At 43.8% G+C, this 14,315-nt stretch overlaps 1 long non-coding RNA gene across 2 annotated transcripts in view; it reads left to right on the plus strand.

The window, feature by feature from the left end:
- Positions 1-7,227: 7,227 nt before the first annotated feature.
- LOC147022039 (uncharacterized) overlaps positions 7,228-14,315 on the plus strand; it is a 51,643-nt gene continuing 44,555 nt past the window's right edge. For both annotated transcript variants that reach the window (XR_015061049.1, XR_015061050.1), the window contains exon 1: positions 7,228-7,757. This is a non-coding gene — a long non-coding RNA (uncharacterized LOC147022039). The remainder of the gene's footprint in view (positions 7,758-14,315) is intronic.

Below are 14,315 nucleotides of genomic sequence, written 5' to 3' on the forward strand. Positions count from 1 at the left end.
GAGTGAGTAACACAGGACCTATAGTGCTATCCCACCTGGGTGGATGCCATAATGCAACAGCTGGTGGAGGAATTGTAATTTTGTAAACGCCAGCGTGGTGGTTTGGTGCAAAATTTGGAAACCGATGCAACAGAAAAAGAGCAGGTGTTACATGATAAAGGCTTGTGGCAGCCAGGTTGGAAATGTGGCTTTCCCAGGAAAGATCATGGCAAATAGTGAGACTCACAATCTTGAATGAAGGGGATTAATGAAGCAAAGAGATAAAGACGATTTTCCGGAGAGTCGGAGAGATCATTGATAAAAACCAGAAAAAGAACAGGGCCCAGAACGCTGCCTTGATGAACTCCAGCCTGGACAGGAAGAGGGGATGAGAGAACTCCATTTAGGGTCACACGTTGACTGCAACAGAAGAGGAAGTCTGCGAGCCATTAGTGGAGATGGCCTTGGATACCATAGGAAGAGAATTTTGTGAGCAGGGTAGGGTGCCAGACTGTGTCAAGAGCACGCGATCTCTCTCGGGATATGGCTTTGATTTCATGCTTGGCATTGAGTACCTCCATCCATTGTTGGGAGAACAGAAGCAGCATATCCAGGGGAGAGTGACCTGGTCTGAATCCAAATTGGTGATCTGAGATGAGGTTGTTGGAGAAAAGGAAGGATTTAATGTCTGAAGCGATGATGGATTCCATAACCTTGCTGATGATTGGGGGAAGGCTGATTGGTCTGTAGTTGCAGGGATCTGTTTTTGCACCTTTTTCTATGCAGGACGGTAATGCTTGCTGATTTCCAAGCAGATGGCAGATGACCTTGAGCAAATGAGAGGGTGAATAGAACAGAGAGAGGGTGAGCAAGAGCAGAGGAGCAGGCTTTGAGGACACATGGGCTGATGCCGTCTGGACCGGTTGCAGAATCTGAGTCGAGGTTTGACATCAAAATCTCTACTTTGTCAGAAGAAAAAGACACAGAGTCCAGGGACATTTGGGTGCGACTGGGTAAGGTGGGTACAGAAAGCAATGGGTTTCGGCCACAAGGTTTTGATGCAAACACAGAGTTGAGGCATTCAGCTTTTTCACGTGTGGTGTCAGCAGTGCTGCCATTTGAGGTAAGGGAGGGGATGGAGGGGGAACATACACCAGAACCATATTTGGTGGAGGGAGAGAAGTTTGAGAGTTCAGACTTGAGATTCGAAAGATGTTGTTTTCTCACTCTCCTGAGGGTAGACACACACTTGTTCCAAGATTTATGGAAGGAATGGAATAAAGCCACAAATGTTGGCATCTCCGAGCATTTATAAGCATTGCAATGTATCCATAGATTCGTAGGTTTGATGATCAGGCATTCAATGATGGGAGTGAGGAAAGTGGAAAAAAAACCTTATCATTAAGAAACCATTGTGTCCTGTTCCAAGCCAAGGAATTGTTGAGCGGACCAAAAAAAGGCAGCTTATGAGTTTATTGTTTTTTCATGGAAATCACCCCCAAGCAAGGCATAAATCCACTCTTGGTAAGGGGCTCAGGGAAGGCTAGATCAAGCTAAGGGTAAAGCAAAACAAAATGAAAGAGATGGGAAAATAACAAAAAAAATCCAAGACACAGGAAGTAGCAGGAGTCATGTGAAATGCAATATAACCTCAAAGATGTAAGAAGTCAGAATTAACATTCCTCTTAAAGCTGGGTAGATCATCGGATTACAGGTCGTGAATTCCATAGCGAGACAACATGAGGAATAAAGACTCTTGCGAGCTGAGAGAGGGCTGACCAAGATGGCATGCCGCCATCTTGGTAAGGCTTATTTTGTTGATGAGAACCCCCAAAAATATCTTCAAAAGGGATGTTTAAATTCACCCAAACACCCAATTTTTATTCATGCACAATTTTGAGTTCCCTTAGTATGCATGCAAGGTTTGCGGCCACTAGGTTTCATGGTTTTGGAGTTATGGAGGAGACGGATGGCCAGACGGACTGATGGACGGCCATCAGTGGACGGACTGATGGACGGACGGCCATATGACATTTATTATTATTATTATTATTATTATTATTATTATTATTATTACTATAGACTAGTGCGTGCCCGTACGTGCGTGGCCGTACGTGCGTGCCCATATGTGTGTGGCCGTACGTGCAAAAATAAAAAGAAGAGGAATTGTGACGTCAATCGTGATGTCATAGCACCGTGTCCTGTCATTGGTTTGCTAAATAAATGGCCATAACTTGGGAACCACTTGTCCGATTAATATCAAACCTTGAAAAGGCACATCCTCAGGGCCCCAGCAATATAGCTGGCAAGTTTCAATTTGATCGGACCAGTGGTTGTCAAGAAACAGCGGTCGCAGACAGACAGACAGACAGACACACAGAGATTGCTGGAATTATAGATAGACTAGTGCATGCCCGGAGGTGCGTGCCCATACGTGCGAGTAGTCCAAGAACGATATCAAACCTTGAAAAGGCACATACTCAGGTCCGCAGTGTCAATTGTGACGTCATATCAAATGAAGAAGAAGGAGAATTGTGACGTCAATCATGCAAAAAAAACAAAGAAGAATTGTGACGTCAATCGTGACGTCATAGCACCGTGTCCTGTCATTGGTTGGCAAATAAATGGCCGTAACTCCACATTCATGGAGGAGGGGGGGTGTTATTCTGTGCCCATGACCTGATGCCAACCCACATTCATGGAGGGGGGGGTTATTCTGTGCCCATGACCTGATGCCAACCCACATTCATGGAGGGGGGGGTTATTCTGTGCCCATGACCTGATGCCAACCCACATTCATGGAGGGGGGGATTATTCTGTGCCCATGACCTGAGCCATGGTATCTCCAGCATTATGCCGAATTTGGTGGAGATCGGCAAAGTCATTTCGAGTCTATTAGCCAACAGACAAACATACATGCTGTATTTAAATATGATACACAATGGCAATTAATTGATTTGTTTTTACAGGGTTATTTTTTTGTTTTAAGCGATTACTTGAAAATATGAAAGCGTTAAATAATACCGTTTAATGTACGTTATAAAACACTGGAATGAACTCCAAATATATTTTTCTTTCTCCTGTCTTTTTTCCTCAATAAATGTCACATCAACCGATATGAAAAATCGTTGCTCGACTTTTACAGCCGAATTGTGTAAATATCAAATCTATGTCCCTTTCACCTCTTCCCCCTTCCACCCTCTCCCCTTACTTTTCACTCCCCCCAACTCCCACTATATATATATATATATATTTTTTTAAATCAGTGACACTACTAATACATGCTATGTGATGACATGTGTTTTTTTTTTTGTTTTTGTTTTTGCGGTGGGGGTGGGATTGGTTTTGGCCCAAAATTCTCACCGTGATGCAGGAAATTACAAGGAAAGAATACAAGGGAAAGGCAACACAAGAGGAGAACAATATGGGCCCACCCTGCCTGTTACATCCCTGGCTCCCAGGCTAATCACCTAATCCATGAGCACACTCATCCACCACAATAACAACCCTACACACACACACACACGCACCACAGACCCAATGCAACCGCACCATACACTCAATGAAATGGGGACGAGGAACAACATGGGGTGGAACAGCATGGATAGTAGGCATGAAAAGGTACATCACATGCAGAACATCAAAAACCACAAAATCTGAGGATTTGTGGGGAGGAGAAAGTGCAGTGCGGTGAAGGATGCATTAACACAGACGACATGTTGACTCTTGAAAACACCCACATCTTGGAGAATGATAGCGATGAGGTTGTCATATTTTAAAGAATTGCTCTAGACCATGGTGTGCAAGCAGCTTCACTACAAACACCACTTGCATTTGATATGATTTTGGTCTTGCTTATTATTTCCCTTAAATCAATCCCAAATGTGTGCCCAGGCCTCCCGAGACCATCCACGCAAATACCCTCCTTGAGTCAACGTTAAAATTACATGATTGTTGTCCATTTAATACTAACGGAAAGTCCCCTGAATGTACCTTGATCAATCGGAGTGTGGATGGGCTGTGATATGTGGTCATTTTCAATGTATTGCCCTTCAAGTTAAATGAGCCCCTAGTTCAATGAACCGCTGCTTCATGAAATGCTTCTACCCCATCTTTGCGCTCTTGGTAGCTCCATGAGTACACGGAAAATCCTCATAGGCTACAAACCAATCACCAAAGAATAAGGACTTTCAAAATTGAATGACGAGTGTTTGGACTTACAAATCGATACACCGAAGTGGAAGACTTTAATATTGGTAGTAGATATAGCGAACTCGATTGGACATTTAATCAGGACCACAGATCATGCGAGGACCGCAGATCCTGTGTGTTCGACGCCGCATGTTGTGCGAAACAAACACCCGCTACACAGCAATTCATTGCACGCTCTATCGAATCGATCTTCTCAAGAAGAGACCCTCGTTTGCTCACTCCCTTGTGGAAACGTTTTTCATTCGGCGTGGACGTTTCAGATGCAGTGTGAAATGTCCACAGCATGCTGAGTACCTCCACCTCCGCCGGGATGCTACATGCGTGTAATAATAATTGAACTTGCTTTGAACACAGCGATCGCTACATAGACCAAATAAATGGCTGATTTATTGTGTTCTTGTAACCTGTACATCGTATTCTAGATGTACATACTTCACAAGCACTCCAAAATCCCCATCAAAACGATCAATCTAGAAGTTTCTCTCAACAGCATGAATAGTCCAACGATGATCCAAAACCGGTATTATAATCTTGCTTTTTGCAGAATATTTATTGATTTCAGTCAAGCCCTCGTGGAATGAAATCTTACTTTCAACTGCCATACTTTAATTTCCTTTACGAGACAAACACAGTACCGAAGAACCTGTCTGTTCATAATACAGCATCTAATATACATAAAGCTCTCTCTAACCACTCACTCACTGACTGATATTAACGTTCAGTACCTTCCAGGTGATGAAGAAAGCTGAACATTTGTATGCCGATGGACATCGAATCCTGTACACCAGGTGACATCACAGAACCATCGGAAAGCGTCCATAAATGAAAATACAAATAAAGGAGAAAAAAAAATGAAATAAATGCAGGTGAATGACCCGACATGGTAATTTTGTGTGCCGACGGACATCAAAGCTGATACACCGGGAAAAATCACAGAACCGTCGGAAAGCGTCCATTAATGAAAATACAAATAAAGGAGAAATAAAAAATGAAATAAATGCAGGTGAATGACCCGACATGGTAATTTTGTGTGCCGACGGACATCAAAGCTGATACACCGGGAAAAATCACAGAACCGTCGGAAAGCGTCCATTAATGAAAATACAAATAAAGGAGAAAAAAAATGAAATAAATGCAGGTGAATGACCCGACATGGTAATTTTGTGTGCCGACGGACATCAAAGCTGATACACCGGGAAAAATCACAGAACCGTCGGAAAGCGTCCATTAATGAAAATACAAATAACACTATTCCAGAAAAATCACAAAACAGTCTGCAAATGTCACCAAACAAAAATATCTCGAAACAAAAGTTGACTGATGGAGAACCCCACCCCCCTCCCTCCGGACTCACACACCACACTTTCCCCTCCCCCCTCCTACCCTCACTCCTTCCTCCCACCTCTCCCCCTGCCTCCTTCCATCCAACCCCCTCCCGAACAACAAAAATTCAACACCTTTGTCCATGAACCGTGATCCCTTACCAAAGCAGAGATGGATACTTTGAGTCCTGGGAGGACTCTGTTCCACCTCCCGAAACCAACAATTTGTTGGGTTTTTTTTGCTCGTGAATTATTACAGTAACGTAGCAAAGGGGGTGCACACGTGACTGAATTACATACATACTACCTTGTTGTTCACTTCACCTTTCCACGTCGCTCACTCTGCACTACCGCAGTATCAAAAGAAGTGAAAACATTGTGGGGGCCGCACCGCAGGTCTCTCTCATAATAGCACCCGTCATTGCTACCAAATTCCACCCGTCATTTTCGCTGAATATGGAGAAGGAGGGATCTTCTTAATTGGTTCGCGGGTGCCAGCAGTGACCACTATTTTCATTGTGTCTATGTGTCTGTCTGTCTGTTGGATTCGCCAGATATCCCTTATTGCCGGGTTTTCCGTCTGTCTGTTGGATTCGCTATATATGCTAGATATCCCTTATTGTCGGGTTTTCCGTGTGTGTGTGTGTGTGTGTGTGTGTGTGTGTGTGTGTGTGTGTGTGTGTGTGTATGTGTGTCTGCAACGCGAGGCTCCACAGCACGAACCAGCGAACCGATTTCGATGAAACTTTGCCAACATGTGCAGTATTTGTTGGGAATGTGCGCGTTTGAATTTCGTTGCCAAGCAACCACCTGTTGCTGTGCAGCGGCTGAAAAACCGCGTACACTATTTTCAATACTTGTCCTTCAGTTTTGAATGTCGAGAAACGAGACTTTGGAAGTAAACACTTCAAGATATTAAGAAAATTTTACTTGAGCCGATTTTTGATTAAGGTTTTATTTTTCAAATGGTAGTCCTTCAAAAATAGGGTGTCTATTTACTGTCATTTTTTATGAGGGGCTGAGGAAAGTGGGTGGAGCTTTGGGAAAGTGGACGTGGTTGATGAAAAATGGGAGTGGCATAGGAAAGTGGGCGTGCCTTATGGAAAGTGGGTGTGGCTTATGAAAAATATTGTGTGGCTCAGGAGGTGTGGTCAAACAAGAGCATTGAGATAAGTTTATCGGGTTTTCCGTGTGTGTGTGTGTGTGTGTGTGTGTGTGTGTGTGTGTGTGTGTGTGTGTGTGTGTGTGTGTGTGTGTGTGTGTGTGTGTTGTGTGTCTGCAACACGAGGCTCCACAGCACAAACCAACAACCCGATTATATTTAAAATGGTAGTCCTTCAAAAATAAGGTGTCTATTTACCGTCATTTTTTTATGAGGAGTACCAGTTGGCAAAATACGCAATAGGAAAAATCTTGCCAGGCAGAGGAACAATTGTATGTGAACCAATACGTCTTGGCAATGAATCTTCGTCGGTGGATCGGTCAGAATGAAAAGCATCGTATCCAGCGCTTCGATCCTAGCGAATCCCTCGTCGCCTACCGGCTTGTCTGTGTGTGTGCGCGTGTGTGTGTGTGTGTGTGTGTGTGTGTGTGTGTGTGTGTGTGTGTGTGTGTGTGTGTGTGTGTGTGTGTGTGTGTGTGTGTGTGTCTGTCTGCAACGCGAGGCTCCACAGCACAAACCGATTTCGATGAAACTTGGCGAACAGCTGCCATATGAGCTGGGAGTCGGCGCGTTTGAGTTTCGTTGCTATGCAACCACCCGTTGCTATGCAGCAGCCGAAAAAACCGCACGTTCACTATTTTCAATACTTGTCCTACAGTTTTGAATGTGGAGAAACGAGACTTCGGAATTAAACACTTCGAGATATTTAGAAAATTTTACTCGAGCCAATTTTTTATTTAGGTTTTATTTTTCAAATGGTAGTCCTTCAAAAATAGGGTGTCTATTTATCGTCATTTAATGTGTGTATACAGTGTTTGTAAGGAACTACACCGTCGTTCCACCTTCGATCTCTCCTCGATCCAAACGTTATTGACCAAAGTGAAAAGGATCCAAAATAAATGGAATCACCGGCATTTCTGTCTTTGTGGATTTCTAATAATATGGTATAAATCAAGTTATGTGGAATTTGAAAAACATCTTTAAAAAAAAAATTCTACACCCCCGTTATGTTATCGTCCGCTACACCGCCAGGTTCATCAAAACAACCGACCAGGAAGTCTTCTCGTGCTCCCCACGGTCTGGTTCGTATTTCCCTGGAACATCTGTTGTTCTGTTTATGGTTATTTTTTCTTTTTCTCTCTTTCTCTCTTCATGTTACGTTTTGTTTCGTGTTGTTCTGACGTCCACCCTGCCGTCATCTGAGGTAATGTCAACAAAAATAATGACATTTTATTTTTTACTTAATTCGTCCCGAATTTTACTCGAGCCGATTTTTGATTTAGGTTTTATTTTTCAAATGGTAGTCCTTCAAAAATATGGTGTCCATTTACCGTCATTTTTTATGAGGAGTGCCAGTTGGCAAAATACGCAATAGGAAAAATCTTGCCAGGCAGAGGAACAATTGTATGTGAACCAATACGTCTTGGCAATGAATCTTCGTCCGTGGATCAGTCAGAATGAAGAGCATCGTATCCTCGCGGATCCCTCGTCCCCTACTGGCTTGTCTGTCTGTTTGTGACTCTCCAGAGCATAGCTCCGTGACGTTTGATGCGATCTTGATGAAACTTGGACACAAGCTAGATATCATGGTCTAGTTGTGTCGTTTTGTATGAGGGGCGTGAGGGCGTCTCACACCCCTTGTGGGTGCAGCCACGCCCACTTGAACTTTTTTTTTTCTCGCAATTTCATTTCCTACAAGCTGTACGTAATGTCCATAAGTAAAACATATAAAAAATCCGATTTGATCTGGTCAATTTTGACGGAAGAGATCGTTTTTTTACGGTAGGGCTTCCTCAAAAGCTTCCACTAACTCAATTGCACCGATTGTGGCATTGTTCAATAATTCCCGCGAACCATCTTCGCCTCCTGGCTGGTATTATTCTTCATCTTCTTCTTCATGGCATTTCCAGAGGTGCAAGGCTCCGGATGCACTATGTGCCCAGACATAACAGCGATGAACAAAGCAGCCTTTACGTAGTCTTTAATACAATATGGATTTCCCGCTCTCTTTTAAAAAAAATCTCGGATCCACCTTACAGTGTCGGGAAAGATTCTGGTTCAAATGGCCGAAAATGTTTGGCAGATCCGACGCCAATCCCCACCTCTTTAATACTTTCAAATAGATGCAATATAGCCTGTCATATAGAGGGAACTTCAAAAACAAATGGTTCAAACCAAGCAGCTTGCGGAGCGCTCACCAAATGGAATTGAGGCTTTCGGTGTTCTCAAGAGCAGAGTTGGCTGTGGTGCCATATGAAGGGGGAGCATACACTGGAGACAGACTTAACAAGGCACTTTAGAGGAGGGACACAAGTTCAAAGTTCACTCTTCAGGATGGACAAGTATTGTTTTTTTGCCTCTTCGACTTTGATGTGGAGTGAATTGGACAGTGGACACATTCTTGATATGACTTTGTTGACCGATCTAAGGTTGCTTTTGGTCAGATTTGCCTTTCATGAGGAGAATGCAAATTTTTTGGTCGGGTTGACTGCAACTAAACCGACACCCCTCACTGGCTTTGTTAGTGGGGAGGGTGACTGCGACACCCTGCCAGGGCTAAAAACAACACCTGACAAAGGGCGGACAAGCTCCCTTCAGGAGCCAACAGCCAGCCAATATGGAGATGATGTCTCCTAAAAAACATCCAAGGGGGGTAGGAATTTTTTTTTCCACCTGACCTATTTACGCCCTCTTGCACATTGGTCCTGTGAAGAGGCTTCCATTGTTTCAGGGCTAGGTGAAGGTTTTGCCAGTTTTTCATCTTCTCTGTATACCTGGTGTTGGCTTAATGATTAGGGGTGGTGGGCTTGGGATCCTAGGATCCTGAGTTCAAATCACACTTAGCTGTTGAATTAATACCAGGTGGGATCGACTCTGCCTGTCGTCCTTCCGAGGTTGACAAAAGGAGTGCCAGCTTGCTGGTGACCTATCCATGATTGTGCCCAATAGCCAAGGAGACTGCTTCGGCAGCACCAACGCTCTGCACAGAGTATGGTCCCAATGGATAAATCTTCTCTGTAGCCCTTCCTTCACATTTAGTGGCTCTCATCCTTGTTTCTGGTAAATTTCATCAAAAATAAAAACTGTCTCACCACAGGATTCAGAGCATCAAGGGTGGTAGGGTGGGTAAGATAACTGAAGATGAGATGGAATTATCTGTGCATAAGAGAGAGCTGGTTTCTGTAGAATAATTCCCAGGCTGAGTTAATATTAGGGGCAGTGGATCTGAAGTTCATGACATGGCAAGGAGAGACACTGAGGAGTCAGGGACGTCCTGTGGGAGAAAGGATTATGTTAAACAGATGATGACCAGTGTATCAGAAGTGGCCTGGATTGAGAGATCTATCAGGTTGAAGTGGAGGTCTCAGATCTTTGAGAAACACACAGTTAGGAACATGGGAGGAGGAGCTGCTGGTATGATGCAGGAATGCGGAGAGGAGCAAGGAGAGGGTGAAGCTGGGGAGGAGGGTCATGGGGCAGGGGTGAAGCTGGGAGTATACAGGGTGAGGGGAAACTGTGAGGGGAGTGCTGGGGGGAAGCTGAGATGGGGTGGGATGAGAGGGAAGCATATGGGATGGGGTGTGGGGGGAGGGGGGAGAGGGGAGGGTACTGACATGGAGGGGTTTGACACCATGAATGGATGTGAAAGGGAATTGATTGTCATATGCACACAATCTCTGGCTTCATGTTGATGTGCATATTATTATTTATTTTTTTAATCTCCATCACCAAATTCTTCTTCTGGTTTCTACCTACATAATACTTATTGAATTTGATAATAGCACTGTATTTTACAAACATTCTTGCATTTGATTACTGGGCTCTCAAGTTTGCACTGAAACTGATTAAGCCCCAACACTGGTAAAACTGGTCGGTCAGTTTACCTGAACCTGTGTTTGTCCTCATGCCTTGTGGAATTTCTCTTTTGTTTGTAAAGCTACCTATCTTTGTCCAGCTCTGAAGCTACAGGGCTCTCTTGTCCAAATGCAGGTCTTATAGGGCTGCTTTAAACAGTCGTAACAACTTTTACATAAATTTTAGATGCATTGGAAACCTATAGAAAAATAAATATAATGTGCATGTAATTATTATTCATCTCGCAGCTTTAAAAGGACACCTGAGTTTCTATTTATTGGTTTATTGACAGATGGTGTTTTCTTTCAATATTCACACTGTGTAGCCTTCCCTGCAGAGTAAGTCATTGTGATGAACGTGCATTTATAACTGGATGCACGTGCTGTGTTGGTCAGATAATTTGGTCAACTCACAGAGCCTTTGACTGAATGAGTCATAGGAGGGGAACTTTGCCATGGACCTTCTTGCATGGGGAACGTTGCGACCGGTGGACCTTCTTGGTTGGAGAAATTCCCACATTTTTCTTGCATGGGGAACATTCCCACGGACCTTATTGCACACCCAGACCCAAATACCACGTTTTATCGAAAGTATCTGGCAAGAGAAAGAGCTTTCACTTGTCCGAAGATTTGAGCATTATGGCTGTGTTTTCGTCTCCAAGTGAAACCCCATTGAGTATTTAGTAAAGGTGTGATTTCCCTGCGTGCTCGTACAAATGTGGATGCATGCATTGATGCTTTATTGGCAGAAGGTTCTTTCTCACCACAGCCCCCAGTTCTGCTCCATATTTTTAACCCCATGACAATTCATGCAGAATTGACGTCTATTATTCCATGCTCGTATAATTCATAAACCTTTCTTCATCGAGCGTGGAATAATAGGAACATGGACAATGCATTCATGATGAAATTGGCTAACGCCGTCATTATTTCATTCATTTTGATGAAGCAATGTTTCTGATTTTCTATATTTAGCACTTTTTCTCAGATTCAAATTACATGGAGTTCTTTGTTTTTTGTTTTTTTTACAAATTCATGCAAATATCTCCCAGAATGGTGAGTGGTCCTTCTTGAATGGTGAGCTGTATTGAATTCGAGCAGAGAATGGTCACTTTTTGCAGTTACTGACACACCACTACCTTTTTGATAATAATTAACTCTCAGCTCTGTGGCAACAGGACATTTATTTCCATTCCATTAATTTTTTTGTTCCTAGAAATCCTTGACGAAACTAAATTTCTCACACCAGGTCAGCAAGCTTTTTAAGCCTCATGTTGGCTTCATGGTTAAGGTCGCTGGCTTAAGATCTCAGGGTCTTGAGTTTGAGCCCCTGTCTTGCTGTTAAATAACACCAGGTGGGTTGACAGCCTGTTATCCTTCTGAGGTTGAGAAAATGAGAACCAGCTTACTGGAAACAGGGGCACTGCATCAGTGGTACAACTGTGCTCACAGTAATGATGCAACCAGCAGCTATTGGCTGCATATGAAAGGATGATGATGACCGAACTTTTAAATTTCAATTGCGTGAGAGGCGACTTGGGGTTGCGTTACGTTTTCATAGCAAGTATTTTCATGCCTTTCACAAGTTGACTTGAAAGCATTGCATCAACTACAATGTCTGGACTGCCAACACATTTCGAGCAGATGAGCCTCTCCCAGAAGGACCTCAGTGAGCTGGCTGGGTTTTTGTCGACAGTGAAATAAAAATATGTTGATATACGCACTAAATTTCAGAATCTTCAAATCAAAATCTGTTTTACGACTGCCTGCAGCCGAATTTGAACCTGTAACCTTTTAGATGTTACCCCTTTGTCCTCATCACAAGGTCAAATTGTCATAGCAGGAGAAAGGCAGGGATCTTTCACTTGGAGAGTAGTGAATGCCTGGAATGGTCTCCCAAGAAAGGTAATGGCAGCATAAACAAAAGATAGTTTTTAATTTGAGTCGGATCCATACCTACAATCATTGGGGCAAGGGGGTATGATGGATATTGGTAGAAATGGTTGGTCAGTAGCTGACGTATGGATGGGTGATTGCATACCTGTCATTATTCTGATGTTTGTGAGAGGGTTTTGTTAAAAGGTGAATGTGCTGTCTGTGTTTGTTCATTTCTCACTTCACAGCTGTGTTCGTCCCCCCCCCCCCCACTCCCAGACCCACAAAAGATAAAATTCAAAAATATTTTATTATTTTCCAAAGTATTGGAAATATATTTTTATATATATATATATATATATATATATATATATATATATATATATATATATATATATTGTTGTGGTTTCCGCTGGCGTGTCGCCACGAGCACGACCCTCGATGAAGCAGTGGGGCCGTCTCGGCTCGATCGTCAGCCCGGAGAAGTCCGAGGTCGGCGGGTCCTGGTTATTTTGGACAGAAATATGCCAATGGGTTGATCACGTTGGGGTAGGGTTAATTGCCAACTTCAACTTACCTAAGTACCCACGTGATCCAGCTTCCGGGGTACTTCTCCCTCGGCGGAACTCGTACGGAAGCGAGCCGCTTAAGCGAGCCCGTTCCGTGTGCGATGCCGAGCGGTTTTATAATCACCGAATTCCGCCAGCCCGATTATCCTGTTACTCCGTAACAGCGGCAATGGCTGCTCACTTTCCCACACGCACAACACACCCAACCAATGCAGAAATGACACGATGAGCTGAGTATATTTAAACAATTGGGGGTATTTATTATAATAGGCAGGGAATGAGGGAAGCACATAAGAGCAGATTTATACCGTCTATCAAGCAATGCATGTATGTACAGGCAAAAACACTGATGCAATTCACTACTTATGGATGGGCCCACGGACACACACACACACGCACACACAAAATAAATGGTGGCTATTGCCTTTAATAGGACTTTCAGCTCGGAGGGACAGGCGAGCTGAAAGCCAGGGCCTGTCTTGGACCTGCCCGCCTCGTGTGGCCTTCGAGCGGCTCGATCCGCGGAGGAGGAAGAGAACGACAACCAAGATGGCGACCACCAAGATCAGCCAAGACGAGATGTACTGGACGACGAGATGTGAAGATCTTTCGAGATGTGATGTACCGGACGACGAGATGTCAAGATCTTTCGAGATGTCATGTACCAGACGACGAGATGTCAAGATCTTTCGAGAGATGTCTCCTCCCCAGCTCTGCGACCACGCATCTATCTGCCCTCTTCAGGTGGTGGACAAAAAAAGGGGCAGGAAAACGTCTCCGCCCACCTCGTTCACAATCTGAGGTGGCGAAGCCCCTGACTGGGCGAGGAGCCCACTCCTCCCACTCTGGGCAGAGTCCCGCTCTGAGGTGGTGAAACCCCAATTGTGAAGTCCTTTTCTTCTAGGAATGGCTCTGTTTCCTTTCTTCTCCTCCTCTGTGCGTTCCGCCCCTCCCCCACTTGGGCGCTCTGTCAAGCAAACCGGTGGGTGGGGGCTTAACCCTTCACCCAGTAAGCTCACGGGGGACGCTGGGAGCTGAGGGGTTGCAGCTGTTGTTTGTTGCAGGAGATGGGGTATTCTAATTACAAATCGCAGCGCACTCACACATAATTACCCGCTAGATGAGGGAAAGGGCTATCTATAAAACACGTACTTACCGAGATAACTGAGCTAAAGGACCTGAATGTTGAGTGCGATAGCTTTCCAAATTCGCAACAATATGTATATATGTATATACATATAATTATTTATGTATGTATATATAATATATATATATATATATATATATATATATATATATATATATATATATATACACACACACAGCTCTGGAAAAAAAAGAA

Source organism: Eptatretus burgeri, chromosome 8 (assembly GCF_056783735.1).
Source record: "Eptatretus burgeri isolate ZD-2024b chromosome 8, Ebu_testis_v1, whole genome shotgun sequence".
NCBI classification, from domain to species: Eukaryota; Metazoa; Chordata; class Myxini; order Myxiniformes; family Myxinidae; genus Eptatretus; species Eptatretus burgeri.